At 40.4% G+C, this 25,423-nt stretch overlaps 1 protein-coding gene across 5 annotated transcripts in view; it reads right to left on the minus strand.

Moving 5' to 3' along the window:
• The window catches only part of LOC147618289 (uncharacterized), a 70,990-nt gene extending 66,421 nt beyond the window's left edge, over positions 1 to 4,569 (minus strand). For 2 of the 5 annotated variants that reach the window (XM_086774748.1, XM_086774744.1), the window contains exon 1: positions 4,382 to 4,564. The gene's annotated coding sequence lies outside the window, so the exon portion shown is untranslated. Of the gene's footprint in view, positions 1 to 2,987; positions 3,055 to 4,179; positions 4,249 to 4,381 lie in introns of all 5 variants that reach the window. The other 3 variants (XM_086774746.1, XM_086774745.1, XM_086774747.1) reach the window with 3 other exon arrangements.
• Between the last annotated feature and the right edge of the window lie 20,854 nt (positions 4,570 to 25,423).

The following is a 25,423-nucleotide window of genomic DNA, read 5'->3' on the forward strand; positions in this document are numbered from 1 at the left end:
CCCCATTGGAAAGAGGACATCGAACTGGATCAAAAAGCTAAAAGCCTCTTTTTCAAAAAGCAGCTCCAAGGTCAAAAAGCAAGACCCTGAAGATTGTAAAAGCACAAATCAAGAACTTTGGCTATTATTAATATTTAAGAAAGAAAAAGCAAAGTGGCGAAGCAAAAGCAAGAAAAATAAAACATAAGCAAAGAGGCAAAGCAAAAGCAAGGCAAGGCAAAAGTATGGACCCCCCCATCAAGTATATAAAAAATCTTGTACCCTCATTAGTCTTAGCTTTGTGGAAAGCAAGACTAATCTTCAGCATCATCAAATTCCCTCTCTACCCACCGCTCCTGCGCTGCCCTCAGAAGAAGCGCCACCTCTGCCTCCTACAGCTGCCTTTGCTACTACCCTAGTCACCGCCAAAACCAACAACGCTAGTACAAGCGCCGCCTGCCACCTTTGCACAGAACCTCCAACGCTGCTTACGCTGCCATCAGGAGAAGACGCTAAGAGCGCTGCCACCAAGACAAGCCACCGCGGTAGCTTGCGCCTCCACTAGCGCGCCGACTCTCCCATCTCAGAGCACCACTACCCTAAAAGCTATGTTGCCGTTCTGCCACCTCCTAGTGTGTGCCTCTTGGGATTGCCTTTGTCCAAATTGGGTGTAGAGAACCTTGTGGATATTTGGGAGCATCAAATTTGATTCAGACATTGGATTTTGATACCCGGTGTAAGACTCTTGTGGGTCATCCTCGTGCTGAGCTCAACATCAGATATCTTGTGCCTCGACATCGACTTCAGCCTGACCTCAACATCGGCACTTTGTTTGATATTGTATTCATTTGTTGTATTGGTCCTAGCTTGGAAAAGCCCGTGGATTGTTCCTGAAATAAATTCCTAAAGAGGGAGCGAGGCCTGTTCCCCGCTCAACATGGTGTATTGTGTGAAATCCCTATACCCATCTTTCTCTCCCCTTCTCTCTCTCTCTATCTATATCTCTTGTACACATGATTGAATCTATCATTGCATGCTCCGTTGGGCTTATAGATCATGTCACATGCGGAGCTCTAGGAGTTTTCTTTCAACCCTAAACACCTTTCTCGAACACGCTGATGCAAAACGCAAGCAGGAGATGGAGAGAAGAGAGAGAGAGAGCTGAGTTTTCAGTATATTCATATAGTACAAAAAGGTAGTACAGTCTTGGCAAGCCCTAGGCTGCCTTGAAGAAAAGGTAAATCTTGGACTCCAAAAAGCCCTAGTCTAAGACCCACCCCATAAAGGACTGAATCACCAAAAGAACTTGTGGCTAAGCCTTTTATAGGCATAATGGACACTTATTCATGCCAACTTTAATGGACACAAAAATCCACTAAAAGCTGCCGACCAGCCTAGAAGGATTCCACTCCTCACCGACCAGAATCTGATCCCTGGGGATCTCTTCTCTTGTCCTCCTGCAGCCCTAATGATTCTGTTTATCCTACTGCCCTTAGAAGCATACTACAATTTCTCTTTCTTTCACTCAAGCTGAGTACCATGCTTATTTGGATACTTGCTACGAGCTATTATGTAGAGCTGAGTAATCTTGATGTTTTTTCGAACTCTCCCATTTGCATTCTTACAGACAGCTAGAGTGCCTAGGCATTCACAAGTAGTTCATCTTTTCATGGGGTAGGACCAAGCACATTGAGGTTCATTTTCACTTTGATCATGAGTTGGTCTGACGAGATCATTTCTCTGGAGTATTGTCCCTCTCAGGACAACCTAGCTAATCTCTTCACCAAACCTCACTCAAGATGCTATTGATTAGCCCCTTACCCGTATGGGAGACGGACTATTGTTCTCTCAAGATGCTATTGATTAGCCCCTTACCCGTATGGGAGTCGGACCATTGTTCTCTCAAGATTTTGTTTCCAAGAGTGGAAACGTCTGAGGAGGGGAAATGTGTTACATACCTACTACTAATCCTCGAGATTAGTAGACTAATCTGGCAAGGTTAGGGAGGGCTAGGATTAGGAGAAAGCACACGAATACAAGCGGCTAAGGTTATTCTTAATAAATCTGTGTCCAAGCTATTTATAACAATTTAGTTATTTATAGCAACAGTGGACACTATATAAGTGAAACAAGAGTTATTGTTGTCATAACCTCACTATTGGTCAGAGTTCGACCAAGACTCCAACTACATGTGTGGCAGAGCATGGATCAGGCTTGCCGAAGGACTGGTATGGATCTGTGGGAGTTAGACCTTAGCCCCTAGGTCAGGGGTGTTTTGAAGCATAGACCCTCCGATTGGGGGGTGAGCTAGCCTGCACCCCTCTTAGGGGGGTTCTAATCACTCGTGTTTTGTATTTAGGAGATTTACGGGATTGTAACACTATGAGATGCATGGTCACTAATTTTCAGCAGGGTAAGAATCTATGTTGAGCTGCTTGAAAGCCAGGGCACGTATCCATGAGTGGCCAAAGGGTGCACACTCAGCCCACACCAGTGCACACATTTTCTTTCTTGACTCAACAGGCTGCCTGGGTTGACTTGCATCTAGGACCTTTTCAGTGCCATAGTTACCAAAAAACGGGAATAGGGGAACGTTTTGGCCCCCAGGAATGGGAACGTTTTGGACCCCGGAACGGGAACAGGGGAACGCCATGTCAGCTAACAAAACTAATGGAATTCTAAAAATGTCATTTTACATGATGAATTTTAAGTAGGATAGGCTAAAACTTTGAAAATTTATGTTATGTATGCATAGTTGAGTGGAAAAAATAGAGGAAAAATGCTTTTTTTTTACATTTTGCCCTGGGGAACAATGTTCCCAGTAGCTATGCTGTTCACCGCTCATTTCCATCATTCAGCATTGATAAAGCCACAAAGCAATTTCTAATCTCCCCTCTCTTCCCATTTTCTTCCGTTTGCTTCACATTTGAACACATACCCCTCTTTTATTGCAGTAGAAACAAATAATTACCTCCTTTTTTAATCTAAAGGGTTACTTGAGTCTTTACCATTTCCCTTCTCCAGAGAAGTTGAGCCTTTGCTTTGCCAAACATTTAACCATAGTTTCTCAGCAACCTGACACACGACACACATAATTGTACTCACCATAGACTCTGCCTGAGGCAATCCACAGAGACAGGGGCCATTTTAAGCAGGCAGGTGCCCATACACCTCAGCGCTTTAAAAAGCAAAGAAAAGCACTCTTTTCAACTGATCCCAATGTGGGAGATTATTTGTCAGCTTTTTCACTACTCCTTTCTCTCGTTTAGCATACTAACAATATGTGAAGTCTTGGATGCATATATATGCAAGCTGCCAGCTAGGGATCTCAACATCCACAATAATTATAATTTGCTATTTCTAATCAGTTTTCAGCCATTAGTATAATGCTTCTGCTCCTTAATTTCTTTCATGAAAATGACCTGTGCAAACCCAATATCCCAACAACTCAGATTGTATGACCAGCATTTCATGCCGTACTAGTCCACTGTCCATTCCCCACTATTTCATTGAGTTGAGTGAACACTCTGCAAAGTGCAAATAACCTTACAAGACTTCGCCCCACTTCATATCCCCTTTTCTGCTTTAGCATAGACCACGCATCTCTCTGTTTCCCTACTGCTTTACCTTGCTACCTATAGAAACAATGCAAGGGCACCACCAATGCTGGAAGGGAATGGCTCAGAACTTGCAATTACCTGAGCTAAGGAGGGCCTCCCTCCCAGAATGAGGTAAGGGTATGATGAGACCTCAGTCGGCCTCCATGGAACGACTCGCCTGCAATTGGGGCCGCATGTTGATTTTCAAAGAAAGGCCCCATTTTGCTGCTCCTACCAGTTAGTGGCTTTGCTGCTGTTTGCAGCTTTAAGACTTGTAATTTCACCCACTGCTGCAGTGATTTGTACGCTTTCTTGCGAGACATTTTATTTCCTTATTATGGGTCGATCACATATAAAAATAGAAAAAGTGAATTTAAAAATATATATCTGAATTCATATAGCTCTGCTTCCCCTTTGTGTGAAGATTTCCAGACCACCTACAACAGAGAAATAGTAGGAAACCTCTGTTTGTCTTGCCCCCAACCCTCCCCCACCCACCCACCCACCCGACGAGCCGAAGAAGGGAACCTCTTGCGGGATTGATTACGAAGGCAAAACTTCAAAAGCACAACAATTAGTGGCAGCAAAAACGTAATTTTACCCTAATCTTCCCAGGTAGACTTCTTCTGAAGTGAAGCTACCGGCTATGGCTGGCTCAGCTCAGACGACACTGCAGGAAATAACGCAAAAGAAGAAGGAAACAAGGGGAGCCAGATAAGAGAGACAAGAGGCCACAGAGGGAGAATCGAATCCGAAAGAAGAAATATTGCAAAATGATCACAAAAATTGGGAAGGGTGATCACCTTTGAGCGAAGCGATGGCGAGTAGCAGGATTAATAAACCCTAAATAAGGTTTGGTGCTCCGCTTTGCAGCAGTCCATGGCAAGCAGATGTCGTGTCTTGGACGCCATTGTTGCTCCGCAGGAACGGAAGAGGAGAAGAAGAGGAAGAGGAAGAGGAGGATGATGATGATGATAACGAGGAGTAGGCTTTTAGTACCAAATAGGAGTGTCCTCTTTTCCTTCCTCCACAACAAGCCCACGTGGCATGTGCCACGTGGCCCCGAGCATCTCGCAATAATGGCCAAATGCGGGTTGCCCTAACTTTTCTCACACCATTATTATCTTCATTTTTTCATTATAATCAAGTAAATTTAGTGCCTTAATTCTGATCTTCTCCCTATATATACATTTGGTTTAATCGTGATATATTTTCACCACCACCCCATTAATTTTACTTTTAATCACTCTTCAGATGCATGTTGAAAAGAACTTATGACAATTGCAAGCATGCACACTGCACTTGCCAGGCTCACATAGCGAAGAGGAGTCTAATCTGATTGGATTAATAGCTTATGTCCCTGCCTAATCCAAAAGCTATTCCAATCACTTGATCTTGAAGAGCAGATTTGGTTCAGTGAAAATTGCTACCCCCCATGTCCTTTGTCTAGGAGCAAAGGAAATGTGGGCATGAGGTGGCTTGTTGACAAGGATGTGGAGAACTTTGGGCAGGGAGAAATGTGTAGACACTTGAAGATCGCGCAAGAAATCCAAGGGCTCCAGTATGTGTTGCATACTAACATGTAAACACCCTTCATAAGGTGCCCCACCACAAGAGGTTTGAGATTTCTCATTCATGGTAGTAACCCATTATGGTGACTGGTAGTAACCCATTAGACTTGATGGTTCATGGTAGTAGCCCATTATGGTCATCACTAGACTTGATGGTTTCCAAACCTCGTATAAAAGGCAAAATTTGGGGGGCTACTAAACTATGTGCATGTGCATCCATAACTTGTCATCATGTGCTCATACAGATGTATAAAATGTCATATACATGATCCAAATAATTGTTCCAAGTGCATATTCGACAAGTGCTTGAGTGAAGTTCTCTTTATATCCTTTACCATAACAGTAAGAACCACGAATACCACTATGCTTCTCCAAAAGCAATGCTTAACCTAACACCTTCTCCAAGTGTTTTGAATCCTTAAGAAATCCCAATCCTTAAGAAATCCCTTTACCCCACTCATTTTTACAAATATTCAAGTAAAGCATGACCTTGTTAAGGATAGCTTAAATGCTACCATTTCCCCCCTTTAAGAGCAACCACTTTTTTCCATGATTTCAATCTTTAGTTGTTTTCAAGTAACAACTATCCTAGGATGTTTAAACTTTGGTAAACCAAGGATGCCCCTTTTAACTGCACCTCAAAATTAAAAATAGCATTTTGAAGGTGCCGACCCTTAACCTAATCCTATAGCATGATGTGCAATTTTGATCCAAATAAAAATGTTGTGTGTGAAGTTTTGTTTAACTGATCAATGAGGCCATTTAATACAAAAAAGGATTTCCATGGCAACCTTCGTCCAAGAGAGGAGGTTGGACAGGATGATGTTACCCAACCTTTGTTATTTTGCACTTAAAATACAAGAATAAATTATATTGAATTTTATTTTTAGAGTTTGATTTATATCATCCCAATGTTAATCTAGTAAGCCGCTCATTATGAGAGCATCATAAGGATAGACTTTGCAGGGGCCCAATCTCAAAGCATCTTTGGCTTTATCCTTCATTTATTATTTATACTATGGGCGACGTTGTTTTGGAGCTTCATTCTCAAAGTACATGAACCAAGTCACTTGAAACTTTATTTGCTCTCCCCTTGTGCTTGGAAATGGTCCAAGCCTACATGAGCATATAAATGTGTGGCCCACCACATCTAAATACCTCATCTTGGTTTTGTGTTAACATCACCATACCATACACTCTTCCACATCTACCATAGCTAGCTATCTTATTTTATGCTAATACCAACACGCCATATGCCTTCATCCAAAGTAAGATCCTCCCAAGACTTCAAAAATTCCATGTGGAGCACCCATGTATTCCCCAACATGTCAAACGATATTGTGTGGAAGGTATTACTGAATCCTATGGGTGGTCATTCCTTTCCCAATAAAAATAAAGAGACCTCCAAAGTGCAAATATGCAAACACTAAGGCTTCTAAGCTCAAAGTCTACTTTTGAAATAATATGTTTAAAGATATAATAATGCTTTCATTAATGTGACTAGATATAATAAACATTAATGTGATTAGATATAATAAACACTCCAAACCTTATCAAGAAAGTGCTAAGACCTATCAAGATGACGTTGTATAAAAATAAATCATTTTTATTACATCATCCTATTTAATACATAAAGATCAAGTAAAACATCCTTAACTTCTTCCTTTGATCAAATGTGTTGTTTCAAGTATCTTCATCATATTTAATACATAAAGATCAACTAGATCATCCTCAACTTCTTCCTTTGATCAAGTGTGTTGTTTCAAGTATCTTCTTATTCATCCTATTTAATACATAAAGATCAACTATAACATCTTTAACTTCTTCCTTTGATCAAGTGCGTTGTTTCAAGTATCTTCTTGTTTCTATTAGGTTGGTGAGAATGAATAGTTAAACCACACTCGATAGTTGCTTGTCTATTGGAATCACAATGAGCAATCTAGGGTTTATGATTATCTTTTCATGAGCATGAAATCCTTGGATATTCTACATACATTCACAATGTGTATTAAACTCAAGGGTACAACATTAAAAGGATAGAACTTCAAAGAAAATGTGCTACTAATACATTTAACTCGCGCTAAACTTTGGCAAATATTTTCATGGTTTTCCTATGATAAAATGATCCTTATATATTTTGTTTTCTTACTCTTGCATTAAGTATCAAGAGGGATATATAGATGGCACTTCATGATGCCAATCATATGGCCCTCCATCAAAATTCATACTTATAAATCCATATATGCCATACAATTAAATTAATAGTGACAACATTTTACCAAAATCATGCTACCATTTTAGATGGTACAACTTGCATATCAAAGGCTTGGATGCCTGAAAATAATATTCGAATGATAGAAGTGAGTTTTGTAACTATATGTCTACATATTAGAAAAAAACCAAAATAGCTCAATTATAGCTAGTTAGAATAACATTGTTATCATTTTAGATGGTACAACTTGCATATCACAGGCTTGGATGCCTGAAAATAATATTCGAATTATAGAAGTGAGTTTTGTAACTATATGTGGACATATTAGAAAAAAACCAAAATAGCTCGATTATAGCTAGTTAGAATAACATTGTTATCATTTGGTTTTCTTACATCCAAATGCTAGATACCATAGTGAGTACAAACAAATAAAAATTTATAATTTTACTGTTTCATTAACTTTACTTTACTTCAATAAGGAATTTAAAACGACCATGGGAAATCAAATGTCTTGTAATATTTTGATTACCAAAGCTTTGACTCCCTCATAACTTGGGATAGTTTTGTGTTGCAAGAAGTGAATATGTCAACCTATGCTTACACTATCTTCTTGTTTCTACTAGATTAGTGAATGACACTTGATAGTTGCTTGTCTCATTGATATCACAATGATTAATCAAGAGTTTATGATTATCTTTCCATGAGCATGACATCCTTGGATATTTCAACATGCATTTACAATGTGTAAGATAGTGTTTTGGGACCATTTTATATTTTAATTTGAATATGTCAACCTTATAAACACTATGTGTAAGATAGTGTTTTGGGATCATTTTATATTTTAATTTGAATATGTCAACCTTATAAACACTATCTTACACCCACATAAGAAGAATAGCGCTCTAAATCCCAAAAGCACTTCAAGGTTGATCCTTACTTAAGCATGAACATTAAGGTTAGTCATCTCCACTACTTCAACCCATGCCATGTGCCACCATTTACTCCACCACTACCTTTACAAGAGAGAGAGCATGCACGTGCATCCGCATGTGTGTGTGTGTATGTGTGTGAATAAATATTGAGTACTAAATTACAAAAATATATATTCACAAATAATACAAAGAGACAGTAGACAAACCCCCTGATTATCCACTACCAAACTGAGGATGAATGATGTCGGAATGAACCACTGATCCCTAAGAGATTAAACATATTTCTATTCACATAAGTTAATGAATAATCTATTTGCTTAGAATCTACATTCACTAATAAACCTTGTTAGGTTAGCATTAGCAAAAATGAAAGAAAGTAAATAAATGTATATCGAAACAAGATACGTGAATATATGAATAATTCAACAAATAAATAAGAGAAGAACTATAAAAAATATCGAATAATTTAAAAAAATAAACGCATATTAAAATAGGATACAAGAATATATGAATTTATATTCTTAATCAATATGAATAGTTAAACAAATAAATAACAGAAGAACTAGGGAAAATCTCTTGGTCGAATAATGCCTTAGCAACATTGAATTTTGAAGTAACAAATAAGAAAGATTAAAGGATTTTCTTATCTTTATTGGTGTGTCGAAGAAGTCAATAAATGCCGTATTTAAAGCAAATATTGTTGTCAAAAATTTATAATACTGCTTCCCGTTTGTAAATAAGCCAATAAATTCTGAAAGCCAATAACTGAGATGGAAAATCGAAGCCAGAAGGATTTAGAAATATTCATAATGATGCTATGAATCTACCTTCAGATCATTGTCAAAGCTTGGGATCAATTTAACACTGCCTAGTTGATGGAATTTTCGAGCGAAAAAAAATCACGTTCAGTTGATTGGATTCACTCACAATCAAACTCACACCACATATCTCACACGTTGATCAAATTCAGTCACAATCAACTGAGCTTGGGCAAGTCTCACACATGTTACCGTTGATCGAATTCACTCATAATCAACTTAGCCTAAGATATTATTTTCACTTGTTGCTGGGTCACCCAACAATTAATAAATTAATTACTGTAACAGTGTGTGTGTGGTGTGTGTGTGTGTGTGTGTGTGTGTGTGTGTGAGAGAGAGAGAGAGAGAGAGAGAGAGAGAGAGAGAGAGAGAGATGCTTTCAATTCTAGAAGGAACAATTGTGTGTACACGCCAGCACACATGTCTTGGTTTTTTTTTGGGGGGGGGGGAGTGGGGGAGGGGATGTGGATAAGTTTGCCATATGGAGGATGGAGAAATTGGGCTTAGGCCCAAGTAGGTAAAGCTCATTTTGTTCAAAGGTTGAAAGGTGATTACATCAACTTTGATGCATCTACTCAAAAGTAAGCTTTGTAGGCATCATTTGATTTGAAATGATTTAAATGTGGGATCTAACTATGTTTTTCATCTCAATTCATTCTTGCTTTGCTAGGAAATTGCAAATGAATACATGTGTTCTTGCTTTTCTTTGCTAGGAAATTTCAAATGAATACATGTATTATAAGATTGATGATGTAGCAAGCTGGGGTTAAAAACTCAAGTTCTTTCTAGGAAAATCGAGCACCATGACCACTACATCATGCTTGGGTTGAGTACAAGATGAAGATTTTTATAAAAAACCCATATCACAAAAGGAGCCATTCAAAATGGCTATGTGAATTGGCCCTAATGCCATGGTTTCTTACTTTAGAGACTTTTTTACTTGGCTTTATTAGACTACTTTTTTAGTTGGCTTTATTAGACTACTTGTGTTGTTCATTGTTTTGCTTACCCTGTAGAGTCACAAGAAATAGTTTTTAGTAAATACACATTTTTAAGTGTCACAAATGTTGGAATTAGGGTTACAGGAAAGCACACAAAGCTTGGAGAAGAAGAAGCAAGAATGCACACAACACATAATGTATTAGATTGTGTCAATGTACAAAAGATAAGTTAGCCCTAGAATATTGGACGTATATACAAATCGGGGAAAAAAACCTCCTAAAGAGGGAAAAAGTGCCCCGGCGGTCCTAAGTGTGTTCACACACATCACTGCCCATATATATGGCAACAAATTTCCCCTGGGAGTGATAGTGTGAACGAAAGCTGGCACTCATGTATAGGGAAGTGCCATGCCCGAAGTAGATCAATCCACAAAGGAGAGCAAGCCCAAAGCTTTGCGGAAAGCTTCGGACTTCTCACGAGGAAGCGCCTTTGTGAAAAGATTGGCGAGGTTGTCCTGTGTTGGCACATAGGCCAAGCTGATCTCTCTTGCTGAGAGTCTCTCCCTGACATAGTGATAATGCACCTCAATGTGCTTTGTGCAAGCATGAAAAACTGGGTTTTGTCGCAACTGCCAATGCGCTCTGACTGTCAGTGTAGATAGAGGTGGCAGACTCCTGTCCAACACCCAAGTCAGCCATAAGCCGTCTGAGCCACACACACTCAACCGTAGCTGTGAAAGCTACCCTGTACTCAGCTTCACAACTAGAAGTGGCCACAGTAGGTTGCTTCTTGCTCAACCAAGATATGCATGAGCTACCTAGCATGAAACAAAAACCACTTGTGGACACTCTGGTGTCATAGCTACCAGCCTAATCTGAGTCCGAAAAAGCATGTAAATCTGGCGGCAACGTTCCCCCCGTGGGATAAAACAACCCAAGATGTATGGTGCCACTCAAGTAGCGGAAGATGCGTTTAACTGCCTTCCAATGCTGAGACCCTGGGCTATGCATAAACCTGCTCACCTGTGAGACTGTAAACTGAATGTTCGGCCTCGTAATGCATACATACATAAATGAGGCAACCAACAGCTGTCGATAGAGTGTGACATCAAAGTGATCTCCAGCATCATGAGGACTCAACTTCAAACCTGTCTCCATTGGAGTAGCAATAGGCTTGCAGTCTTCAAGGCCAAATCTCCGCAACAATGTCTCAATATACTTTGTCTGACACAAAGCAATACCTCCATCACACTGCTTAAATTGAATCCCCAAATAATGATGCAAAGGCCCCAAATCTGACATCTCGAAAGAGGCATTCAAATCAGCCTTAAAATCAGCAATATGACTTTCATTTGGTCCTGTGAGCAGCATGTCATCGACATAGAGAGCAAAGATTAGATGTACATCATCCACACGTCTAACATACAAAGTGCTTTCTGTTGGACTATTTTGAAAACCATGTGCAGTCAAATATGCATGTATCTTTTCATACCAAGCTCGTGGAGCTTGCTTTAAACCATACAAAGCCTTTTTCAACCTACACACTTTGTTTTCCTGCCCTCTTTGAACGAAACCACGAGGCTGCTATACATACACCTCCTCATGCAAATCTCCATTCAAGAACGCAGTCTTTATGTCCATTTGATGTACACTCCAACCATTATGAGCTGCCAATGCACAAATGCTACGAATGGTAGTCATATGACAAGTGGGAGCAAAGGTCTCATCAAAATCAATGCCCTTTTCTTGAGCATAACCCTTTGCAACAAGTCTAGCCTTATAGCGATCAACACTACCATCTGGCTTTCGTTTCAAATTAAAGACCCACTTACATCCAATGACTTTTTTACCAATAGGCAAATCACATAAAAACCATGTACCATTCTTCATTATAGCATCATATTCACTGCATTGCAGCCAACCAATTTTCTGATTTTTGTGCCTCATCAAATGAAAGAGGTTCTTTCTCTTCACACATACTAGACACAGCCAAAGCATAACAATCTGATGCATAAGAGGCATGTTGAAAACCTGAACGAGTACGACTAGACATAGGTGCATCAATTTTACTATCACGTAAGGTTTGCACCAGCCATTTAGGCATACCTCTAGCCTGCTCATTTTTAGCCCTATCCTCGTAAATTACATCCTGTAAATTTGCATCAGAAATAGGCTGATCTATGATATCGTTTGAAATAGACTGAATATTTGCCTCATTAGGACTTACATTTGAATTTCCACCTGTAAACAGAGGCAACAACGTATCAAACACATCCCGTGAGCTCACACCTGTCTCTTTGGTACATGATAACAAAGGCTGCACAGCATCTTCCACAAAAACAATATCTCGACTAATCAAGATACGCTTTGACTGCGGATGATACAATCTATAACCCTTGCTCTCAGCACCGTAACCAACAAAAATGCATTTGACAGCCTTATCATCCAATTTTCTATGTTGTTGCACAGGCACTAAAGCATAGGCCAAGCAACCAAAGACACACAAGTGACCAATCGAAGGCTTCCTGCCATGCCAAGCTTCGTATGGAGTAACAGACTGCAAGGCCTTAGTGGGACACTTGTTGAGTACATATGTAGCACACATGACAGCCTCAAGACAAAACACATGTGGTAGAGCTTGGCTCTTGACCATACATCGTGCCATCTCCATAAGTGACTTGTTTTTTCTCTCAGCAACACCATTTTGTTGAGGGATATACGGCACTGTACATTGGTGTTTTATCCCACGACTAGCCAGAAATGCATCAAACTCTTTAGACATGTACTCCCCCCCTCGATCAAAACAGAGGGTGACCATAGTACAATTGGATACATTTTCAACCATAAGTAAAAACTGTTTGAAGCACAAAAACACTTCGGACTTTGCCTTCAGTGGATATATCCATGCATGCCTTGAGTAATCATCAATGAAAGTCACGAAGTACAAGTGTTTACCAAATGACGGAGTTTGCATAGGCCCACATACATCACTATGTACAAGTTGCAATTTGTGAGTGGCCCACACAGAACCATCCTTTGGAAACACAGAACGCTACATTTTGCCTAAAATACAGCCTTCACAAACATGTTTCAATGGTGCCTCCAGAGGAGGCAATGAAGCAACCATATCAAATTTCTGCAAACGCAGCAAACTAGCAAAGTTTGCTGCACAGAACCATCCTTTGGAAACACAGAATGCTACATTTTGCCTAAAATACAGCCTTCACAAACATGTTTCAATGGTGCCTCGAGAGGGGGCAATGAAGCAACCATATCAAATTTCTGCAAACGCAGCAAACTAGCAAAGTTCAGATGACCAAAACGAGCATGCAATAGTTTTGCATCTGAAACTACCTTTTCATCTCAGAAACTGCATTTGCTGAATCTTCCACACACTTGTCATAAGAATTGAGCCTATACAGCCCACGAAACAAGGTGCTAGATGCAATAATCGTATCACCAGAAGTCAAATCATAAACAGTACATCTGTCATCCACAAATTTGACTACAAGTCCAAGTCTAGCAAGCGTAGAGACATACAATAGATTCTTCTTTATCCCTGGCACATACAAAGTATCTAAAAGTGTGAAAGCGTTGCCATTTGTAGTAGTAAGCATAATTTTACCAACGCCCTTCACTGGGTAAGAAGCATTATTGGCACATGTGACAGTATTCCCATCAGAGACAGCCTCAAGACAAGTGAACATATCATGATACGAGGTAATGTGCTTTGTAGCACCACTGTCAAAATACCATACATGAGAGTCAACAGAAACTGCCAAACATGCATCATGTACAGATGGGTCATACTGGCAATACGTGCTAAACGCCCATTCTGTATCCTGCACAACATTTGCAGAATCTGCATTTGTAGAAGCATCCGCTATTGTGGCTGCATTTGACTCTTTCTTATTTGCCTCTTTAGCCTTTAGCTTAGGGCAATTCTTAATGATATGATCAGTTGCCTTACAATAGTTGCACCTGATCTTTTTCTTGCCTTTATCAAGAGCCTTCTCAGACCTATTGTTGCTACCTGTGGAAGGAGAAGAAGTTGCAGACCTACTAATAGGAGAAGAAATAGTAGAAGGGGCTGCCTTACCACTTCTTCTTTGTTGGGCAGCAACAAATGTCTGATCAGCTGCACGCTGTGCCTAGCCCCGTTTTGCCTGGACTGTGCTTCTTGCAAGAGCTTGTTGACTAAAGTATCATACTTGACAACATCAGGTCTATCCACATGGAAGAAAAAGTCTGATATGACTCAGGTAAAGCATCAAGAACAATCTGCACAAGAGAATGATCAGGAATAATCTCACCTGCAGAAATCAACTGTTCCTTGAGATCTTTAATCTCAGCAAGAAAAACATTCATGTCATCATGTTCCTGCATAATCTTCGATTCTAACACTTTATGCAGGTAAGAGATTTTTGCCTCGTTACGACCTGCATACATACCAGCTGGAATATCCCAAGCTTGTTTTGCTTTTTTAGCTGAACGAATATGTGGAGTGATGTTATGTTTGATAGAAAGTGCAATCAAGGCATGAGCCTGCGCTTCTTTACCATCCCAACGAGCTTGTTCAGCAGTGGGTAAAACAACAGCAACAGTAGAGCTACTAGAACCTGCAACATCCTCAAACAGATCCTACATCCACAGAACCTGGACGTACATCCATACCCTGCACAATGTTCTACACTCCTTTTGCAACCAAATTATGCTGCATCATGTATGCCCAAAGTGGGTAGTTACTGTCTCCATCCAATTTGTTATCAGCCAGACAACATGCGAAATACATCATTGCTGTTATCAGCCATGGCCACCCCACTGATTGAAACTGATACAAAAGCTACCTGTATAATGAAGCAAAGACTGAACAGAAAACAACTCGTGCTTTGTAGCACAGTCCAGAATAGAATACGTATGCCTATTTTGCAAAAAACTGCACTGTCGAAATTTTTGCACAAAGTGACGAAAACACCTATACAGAACTTGTAATGCAAAAATCGAGACCGAAACGACCTCAGATGCAATTTCTGAGAACGCAAAGCACTACGGGCTTATCTGCAGAGTATAGGGACCTGCAAGCGCTCGTGAAAGCTCACCTCAATCGGAGAACGTGAGTCGGAGGGTGCTAGTGGCGTAGCCCTAGGAGCCGATGCCTGCTCTGATACCAATTGTTGGAATTAGGATTGCAAGAAAGCACACAAAGCTTGGAGAAGAAGAAGCAAGAATGCACATAACACATAATGTATTAGATTGTGTCAATGTACAAAAGATAAGTTAGCCCTAGAATATTGGGCGTATATACAAGCCGGGGGAAAACACCTCCTAAAGAGGAAAAAAGTGCCCCGACGGTCCTAAGTGTGTTCACACACATCACTGCCTATATATATGGCAACAACAAAATCATGTGGGCATTTAACTAAGGAAATTCATTATTTTTAATAGGCACGAGTAATCCCCCATTATTCTTTTTAATAGACACAAGTAATCCTCGTTATTCTTTTTAATAGGCATTTAACTAAGGAAATTAAGAATACTCATTATTTTTAATAAGCACGAGTAATCCCCCATTATTCTTTCCAAATAAGAAGATAGTGCTCTCTCTCTCTCTCTCTCTCTCTCTAGATGCGGATGGTGCTAGATGCGATAGATAGGTTACAGAATGGAAAGGCATAGGATCATGATGGGCTAGTTGGAGAGCACTTCTCACATATGCATGTGATACTTTGGCTCCACGGATTGTACATATGTTTAATCGTGCCATTTGTGAGGGTGGTAATCCCATTTTGGATTAACAAGTATGCTCCTCCAACTGAGGACATTAATAAGTGTCATGAAAAGACACTATAAAAGTTGTACATTATGAGATATTGGCCACCCAAGACCTTAGTTAAGTAAGTTTTGGACGCCCAAGTGTGAATAAGGGCCAAATGTATATAAGGTATTTTCTTATAATGAAAAGGAAAATCCCCCTTTGTGCTATTGAGAGCTCTTCTTTGTGTCTTGAGAGAGAGCATTCTAGCATTTGTGCCTCTTCTATGCTTGTATGTTTCATGCTTGTTGTGGGAGAGTAAGAGAGAGTGATTGCCTTATGCAACGTGTGAGCGACTCTACGGTGACAGCGTAGAGATGGAGCTTGAAGCTTTAGAGCTTAACAAGTGAGCTTGGAGGCCTCAAGGGACTCAAGTTCGAAGCATTGGTAAGTGCCCTACGATAGTTGTGTTCTATTGCACTTCCTTTAGGTCATTAAGTTCCCTCTTGGAGGTGTGGTAGGCCATAACATTTTTGGCACCGCTGTCGAGGAAACACCTTTGTTTCTTCCTTCCTCTTGGAGTTTCAGCTCCCATTGCATAAGATTCATGATTGCCTTTGCATTTTGGTAGTGCATTGTGTAGGAAATGAATGGATAAGAATGTGTGGAAGTAAAAAACTCGTGAGAAATTAGTTGTGTATTTGTGTGGTGGAGTGGTCTTGAAAGAGAGCTTCACTATTTTTTCTAGTTAATTTTGATATTTGCATCACTGGAATCATCAATGTGAACAAGCAGGTTGGTGTCTTGTTTTTTCTTCTTTTCAAAAATTCACAAAAAAAGGAGCCATTGACTGTGCCTTGAACTCATATTACACTCCTTAGGTGGCATGGCACAATCATTTTGGAAACAGTTGGATAAGTATTTTGCACCCAAAATCACATTAGTTGACATGGGAAGTTCCCACGTGAAACTGTAGGAGAATCGTTCACGACGTAAATTGTTTTCTACAACTTCACACCGTGAACTACTCCTAGCATCAATGCCGCAATTCATGGGATTACCTTGCCAAATCGTTCACGACGTAAACTATTTCAGAACCCTTCCCGACATGAACCATTTTCAGTTCATGCCGTGAACCATTTTAGAATCCTTTCATGGCGTGTACTATTTTTTTAGTTCATGATGTGAACCAATTACTTTTCACTATGTGAAACCTTATCTCTTCACGACGTGAACTTTTTCTATAATCTCATCCCTTAATCAAATCAAACTCACGAACTTGGTATAGTCAGATTAAGGCTAAGGAAGTCTTGAAAAATTTAAAACCCATAACAAGGTAACATGGAATTCTGATTCCAAAAGAAAATATTTTAAACACGTGAAAAGAAGATGACTATTGCCCAACGAAATGCCCTATTACGAAGAAAACTCACGGATGCCCAGTGGTGGCTGAGATACCTTGAAGCCACTAAGGTACACGATGAGTTTTCTAAGTATTGTGATGAGTAAGATATCAATGGAGGAAAAACATAAGGAGAAAGTCATCCTTCAAGAGCCAGAAAAACCTAAGCTTACGAAAGCTGAGCATCAAAAATGGAACAAAGCTTTGGCAGAAGCCGAGTGAGAGGCCAGAAAATTCATGGCTAAAACAAAAAGTGAGAATGAGGATAAACCAGCAGTACCAGACCACTTCAAAACCTAAACTGTTGATGATGAACAAAAGTGGTCTGATTGACGACAAAAAGGGTTAAGGAAGATGGGCTGTCCACATCATACAATGGCCCGATTGAAGTCAAGGAAGTTGATATTGCGGGACTAGGGGAGGAAGACAAACCTATATATATTGCTAAGGACTTGACTTCAGCTGAAGAAAATGAGCTCATTACCCTCCTTAAGGAATTTAAGGATTGTTTTGCCTGGAATTACAAGGAGATGAAGGGTGTACCACTTGAGGTGGTGCAGCATACGATCCCAATCATAGAAGGATAAAGACCAACCAGGCAGAAACCATACCAGATGAATCATAAGTATGCATCAATTGTAAGTGAGGAAATAGATAAACTCATTGCTGCGGATTTCATCTATGAGATAAAACATACTTGGTTGTCACCAATCGTAATAGTGCCAAAAAAGAATGGAAAACTTAGGGTATGTGCCGATCTTAAAAAGGTCAATGCAGCTACTAGGAAAGACCATTATCCATTGCCCTATACGGAACATGCTTTAGAGAGAGTGGCTTGGTGAAGAAGCTTATAGCTTCTTGGATGGATTTTTAGGCTACAATCAAGTGTCGATAGCACTAGAGGACCAACATAAGACAGCTTTCAATACAATGTGGGGGACATTTACATACAAAGTCATGCCCTTCGATCTCACCAATGCCCCAGCAAAATTCCAAGGATTGATGTGCATAGCCTTCAAAGACTACTTGCAGAAGTGATTGGAGGTATTCATTTATGATCTATGTGCACACTCTCGATGGGCAGACCATCTAGCTTGCTTAAGGAAGGTGTTTGAGCGATGTTGACTATATGGTATATCCCTAAACCCTTTAAAGTGCCAATTTTGGGTTAAACATGGTGTGATATTGAGACATTGTCTCAAAGAACGATATATCCACAAATGACAGCAAGGTCAAGTTGATCTTGGAGTTGCCACCACCCACTAATTACAAAGGTGAGCAAAGATTTATGGGCCATCTTGGAGTTGCCACCACCCACTAATTACAAAGGTGAGCAAAGATTTATGGGCCATGTTGGGTATTATAGCCGCTTCATAATCTTTTATGCTGAAATCGCTAAGCCATTGTACAAGCTACTTATTGTCTTTGAATGAACTGAGGAATGGCAGAAAGCATATGATTAATTGAAGTAGGCATTGGCTAGCGCACCAATTCTAAGACCCCCCAATTGGATGCATACTAGCACAGCCCCGGTGAGTTCAAATTGGACTATCCACTCTGCTTCGTTAGTCATCAATTGAATGATGTAGAGGTGAATTACACCACCACAGAGCGAGAAGGGTTGGCCATGGTTTATGCAGTTAAGAGGTATCGACATTACCTATTTGCCAACAAATTCGTATTCTTTATACTTGGTGAACAAGCCTTGCACCACAAGAAGAATCACACGCTAGTTGCTATTACTATTAGAATTCGACTTTACAATTACGGTAATAAAAGGAAAGGGACACAACATGTGTTGGACGATCATATGTCAAGATTTCCAAATGGAGAACCAGCAACAACTGGTGTTGATGATGACCTCCTTGATGCTTGTTTGTTCAAACGAGACATGGTGCCCGAATGGAGCGAGGAGATATCGGATTATGTAGCTTATGGTTTTTCGTAGGAAACACCCTTGAATAAAGATAAAATGTGGCGACTTATCAAGCTTGTTGTACCTTATCAATTAATTGCGAGAGAGCTATATAAGTTAGGTAAGGATAATGTCCTTGAGAAGATGAGTTCGTCACATGATATTGGATGAAGCTCATTCAGGGGGGATAGCCGAAGGGCATTTTGCGAGAGAGATTACGGCTCGCAAGGTACTTCTATCCCACCACAACAAAGGGACAAGATGCCGCTCACCCCTGACAACCCTTCGAGAAATGGGGGATAGATTTTGTTGGACCTATTAGTGTCCAACGGCACATCCATCATCACAAGCCCCGATATGTGATCGTGGCCACAGACTATTTCACCAAATGGGCAGAATCCAGAGCCTCAAAGCAAGCAGATGCGCACGGACAACAGCAAAATTCTTATATGAGCAAATTATCTTGAGATTCGGCTACCCATTAGAATTAGTTAGTGATCATGGCTCACATTTCGTTAATGAGGTGATTGATCATTTACTTGCTGGATTCTTAGTAGTCCATCAAAAATCATCACCTTATTATCCACCCACAGGCTAATGGTCAAGCAGAGAGTACAAATAAAATTTTTTATACTGTATCTGACGAAAACCTTGGAAGCAAGTCAAACAAGCTGGGAGCATAAACTAACAGCAGCCGTATGGGCATACCGAATATCCTATAGGTAGCGATTAGATACACTCCCTTCCGCCTAGCTTATGGTGTTGAGACAGCGATTAGATACACTCCCTTCCGCCTAGCTTATGGTGTTGAGACAGTAATGTCTATGGAATATCTAGTTCCGAGCTTAAGGATTGCAGTGCAAGAACGTCTAACGGAGAATGCATTAGCTAAAAGGCTAATCGATTTAGAGAAGCTTGATGAGACCAGACTAATTGCATCGCATGGGCTCATAGTCGAGAAACTACGTAGAAAGTGTTGGAATTAGGGTTGTAGAAAAGCACACAAAGCTTGGAGAAGAAGAAGCAGGAATGCACACAACACACGGTGTATTAGATTGTGTCAATGTACAAAAGATAAGTTAGCCCTAGAATATTGAGCGTATATACAAACCGGGGGAAAAAACCTCCTAAAGAGAAAAAAAGTGCCCCGATGGTCCTAAGTGTGTTCACACACATCACTGCCTGTATATATGGCAACAAATCCCCCCTGGGAGTGATGGTGTGAATGAGAGCTGGCACTCATATATAGGGAAGTGCCATGCTCGAAGTAGATCAGTCCACAAAGGGGAGCAAGCCCAAAGATTTGCGGAAAGCTTCAAACTTGTCACACGAGAAAGCGCCTTTGTGAAAAGATCAACGAGGTTGTTTTGTGTTGGCACATATGCCAAGCTGATCTCTCCTGCTGAGAGTCTCTCCCTGACATAGTGATAATGCACCTCAATGTGCTTTGAGCGAGCATGAAAAACTGGGTTTCTTGCAACTGACAATGTTCTCTGACTGTTAGTGTAGATAGAGGTGGCAGACTCCTATCCAACACCCAAGTCAGCCACTCAAGTATGGTGCCACTCAAGATGTATGGTGTCACTCAAGTAGCGAAAGATGCATTTAATTGCCTTCCAATGATGCTGAGACCCTAGGCTATGCATAAACCTACTCACTTGTGAGACTGTAAACTGAATGTCCAATCTCGTAATGCATACATAAATGAGGCAACCAACAGTTGTCTGATAGAGTGTGACATCAAAGTGATCTCCAACATCATGAAGACTTAACTTCAAACCTGTCTCCATTGGAGTAGCAATAGGCTTGCAGTCTTCAAGGCCAAATCTCCCCAACAATGTTTCAATATACTTTGTTTGACACAAAGCAATACCTCCATCACACTGCTTAAATTGTATCCCCAAATAATGATGCAAATGCCACAAAACTGACATCTCAAAAGAGGGATTCAAATCAGCCTTAAATTATATCCCCAAATAATGATGCAAATGCCCCAAATCTGACATCTCAAAAGAGGCATTCAAATCAGCCTTAAAATCAGCAATATGACTCTCATTTGGTCCTGTGAGCAGCATGTCATCGACATAGAGAGCAATGATTAGATGTACACCATCCACACGTCTAACATACAAAGTGCTTTCTGTTGGACTATTCTGAAAACCATGTGCAGTCAAATATGCATGTATCTTTTCATACCAAGCTCGTGGATCTTGCTTTAAACCATACAAAGCCTTTTTCAACCTGCACACTTTGTTTTCCTGCTCTCTTTGAACAAAACCACGAGGCTGTGATACATACACCTCCTCATGCAAATCTCCATTCAAGAACGCAGTCTTTTTGTCCAACTGATGTACATTCCAACCATTATGAGCTGCCAATACACAAATGCTACGAATGGTAGTCATACAACAAGTGGGAGCAAAGGTCTCATCAAAATCAATGCCCTTTTCTTGAGCATAACCCTTTGCAACAAGTCTAGCCTTATAGCGATCAACACTGCCATCTGGCTTTCGTTTCAACTTAAAAACCCACTTACATCCAATGACCTTTTTACCAATAGGCAAATCACACAAAGACGATGTACCATTCTTCATTATAGCATCATATTCACTTTCCATTGCAGCCAACCAATTTTCTGATTTTTGTGCCTCATCAAATGACAGAGGTTCTTCCTCTTCACACATACTAGAAACAACCAAAGCATAACACTCTGATGCATAAGAGGCATGCTGAAAACCTGAACGAGTACGACTAGACATAGGTGCATCAATTTTACTATCACGCAAGGTTTGCACCAGCCATTTAGGCATACCTCTAGCCTACTCATTTTCAGTCCTATCCTCATAAATTACATCCTCCTGTAAATCTGCATCAGAAATAGGTTGATCTATGATGTCGTTTGAAATCTGCATAGGTTGAATATTTGCCTCATTAGGACTTACATTAGGACTTACATTAGGATGTCGTTTGAAATCTACATAGGCTGAATATTTGCCTCATTAGGACTTACATTTGAATTCCCACCTGTAAACAGAGGCAACAACGTATCAAATACATCCCATGAGCTCACACCTGTCTCTTTGGTACATGATAACAAAGGCTGCACAACATCTTCCACAAAAACAACATCTTGACTAATCAAGATACGCTTTGACTGTAGATGATACAATCTGTAACCCTTGCTCTCAGCACTGTAACCAACAAAAATGCATTTGACAGCCTTATCATCCAATTTTCTACATTGTTGCACAGGCACTAAAGCATAGGCCAAGCAACCAAAGACACGCAAGTGACCTATAGAAGACTACCTACCATGCCAAGCTTCGTATGGAGTAACAGACTGCAAAGCCTTAGTGGGACACCTATTGAGTACATATGTAGCACACATGACAGCCTCAAGCCAAAACGCATGTGGCAAAGCTTGGCTCTTGACCATACATCGTGCCATCTCCATAAGTGACCTATTTTTCCTCTCAGCAACACCATTTTGCTGAGGGGTATACGGCACTGTACATTGGTGTTTTATCCCACGACTAGCCAGAAATGCATCAAACTCTTTAGACATGTACTCCCCCCCTCGATCAGAACGGAGGGTGCCCACAGTACAATTGGATACATTTTTAGCCCCATAAGCAAAAATTGTTTGAAGCACAAAAACACTTTCAGTGGATATACCCATGCATGCCTTGAGTAATCGTCAATGAAAGTCACGAAGTACAAGTGTTTACCAAATGACAGAGTTTGCATAGGCCCACATACATCACTATGTACAAGTTGCAATTTGTAAGTGGCCCGCACAGAACCATCCTTTGGAAACACAGAACGCTACATTTTGCCCAAAATACAGCCTTCACAAACATGTTTCAATGGTGCCTCAAGAGGGGGCAATGAAGCAACCATATCAAATTTCTGCAAAACGCAGCAAACTAGCAAAGTTCAGATGACCAAAACGAGCATGCCATAGTTTTGCATCTGAAACTGCCTTTTCATCTTAGAAACTACATTTGTTGAATCTTTCACACACTTATCATAAGAATTGAGCCTATACAGCCCACGAAACAAGGTGCCAGATGCAATAATTGTATCACCAAAAGTCAAATCATGAACAGTACATCTGTCATCCACAAATTTGACTACAAGTCCAAGTCTAGCAAGCGCAGAGACAGACAATAGATTCTTCTTTATCCCTGGCACATACAAAGCATCTGAAAGTGTGAAAGCACTGCCATTTGCAGCAGTAAGCATAATTTTACCAATGCCCTTCACTGGGTAAGAAGCATTATTGGCACATGTGACAGTATTCCCATTAGAGACAGCCTCAAGACAAGTGAACATATCATGATGCGAGGTAATGTGCTTTGTAGCACACTGTCAAAATACCAAACATCAGAGTCAACAGAAACTGCCAAACATGCATCATGTACAGATGGGTCATACTGGCAATACACGCTAAACGCCCATTCCGTATCGTGCACAACATTTGCAGAATCTGCATTTGTAACGATAACTTTTAGTGTGCTAGTCAAAAAACTGATTGTACCACGATAGACATAAATCTTGTTTTCCGTACATGTGTTTAGACTACTCAAACATTGGATTTAGAGTTCTATAGCTCAAGTTATAAACAGAACAAGATAAGGGTGCATCTAAACCTTGGCCAAAGACCTTAATGGCGTCGATGCCCTGACCACCACATCATTTTCACCACCTTTAGGCCACAGGCATCGAAATGTGCAAAATTCACTTGAAAGCTATGCTTTGTATGTTTTACATCTAAACCTTGGCCAAAGACCTTAATGGCGTCGATAACCTGACCACCACATCATTTTCACCACCTTTAGGCCACAGGCATTGAAATGTGCAAAATTCACTTGAAAGCCATGCTTTGTATGTTTTACACATGTGCTCACTCCTTATAAATCAAAGGTGCACCACTAGATTTTAGGTGTAGAGTGCTAGCTTTAGAATAGGTGTTTACACTAGCTAGGGTGGCTAAATGAGGTTGAGGACCAGAATTTTAACTTTGGCTGCTCAAGAGGGTGAACCCTAAAGGTCACCTACAAAACCTAAAATGTAACTCTCATGACTCGTTCTTTTATGCTAATTTAATAGAGTGCTCTTCTTCTTCTCTATCTACTATCTTATGTTATTGCGTGCTAGTAGAAGCATCCGCTATTGTGGCTACATTTGACTCTTTCTTCTTTGCCTCTTTAGCCTTTAGCTTAGGGCAATTCTTAATGACATGATCAGTTGCCTTACAATAGTTGCACCTGATCTTTTTCTTACATTTATCAAGAGCCTTCTCAGACCTATTGTTGCTACCTATGGTGGAAGGAGAAGAAGTTGCAGAAGAAGTTACAGACCTACTAATAGGAGAAGAAATAGTGGAAGGGGCTGCCTTACCACTTCTTCTCTGCTGGGCAGCAACAAATGCCTGATCAACTGCACGCTGCCTAGCTCTATTTTGGCTGGACTACGCTTCTTGTAAGAGCTTGTTGACTAAAGTATCATACTTGACAACATCAAGTCTGTCCTCAGTAATAACAAGTCTCCATGTGGAAGCAAAAGTCTGATATGACTCAGGTAAAGCATTAAGAACAGTCTGCACAAGAGAATGATCAGGAATAATCTCACTTGCAGAAATCAACTGTTCCTTGAGATCTTTAATCTCAGCAAGAAAAACATTCATGTTATCATCTTCCTGCATAATCTTCGATTCTAGCTCTTTGCGCAGGTAAGAGATTTTTGCCTCGTTACGACCTGCAATACAAACCAGCTAGAATATCCCAAGCCTGTTTTGCTGTTTTAGCTGAACGAATATGTGGAGTGATGATGCGTTTGACAGAAAGTGCAATCAAGGCATGAGACTGCGCATCTTTACCATCCCAACGAGCTTGTTCAGCAGTGGGTAAAACAGCAGCAAATAGTAGAGCTACTAGAACCTGCAACATCCTCAACAGATCCTACATCCACAGAACCTGGACGTACATCCATACCCTGCACAATGTTCCACACTCCTTTTATAACCAAAACATGCTGCATCATGTATGCCCAAAGTGGGTAGTTGCTGTCTCCATCCAATTTGTCATCAGCCAGACAACATGCGAAATACATCATTGCTGTTATCAGCCATGGTCCACTGACTGAAACTGATGCAAAAGCTACCTGTAATGAAGCAAATATTGAATAGAAAACAACTCATGCTATGTAGCACGGTCCACAATAGAAAAGTGCACTGTCAAAATTTCTGCACAAAGTGACAAAAACACATGTACAGAACTTGTAATGCAAAAACCGAGCCC

This window comes from Cibotium barometz, chromosome 35 (genome assembly GCF_041138505.1).
Source record: "Cibotium barometz isolate CiBa-2024 chromosome 35, ASM4113850v1, whole genome shotgun sequence".
In the NCBI taxonomy this organism is placed as follows: domain Eukaryota; kingdom Viridiplantae; phylum Streptophyta; class Polypodiopsida; order Cyatheales; family Cibotiaceae; genus Cibotium; species Cibotium barometz.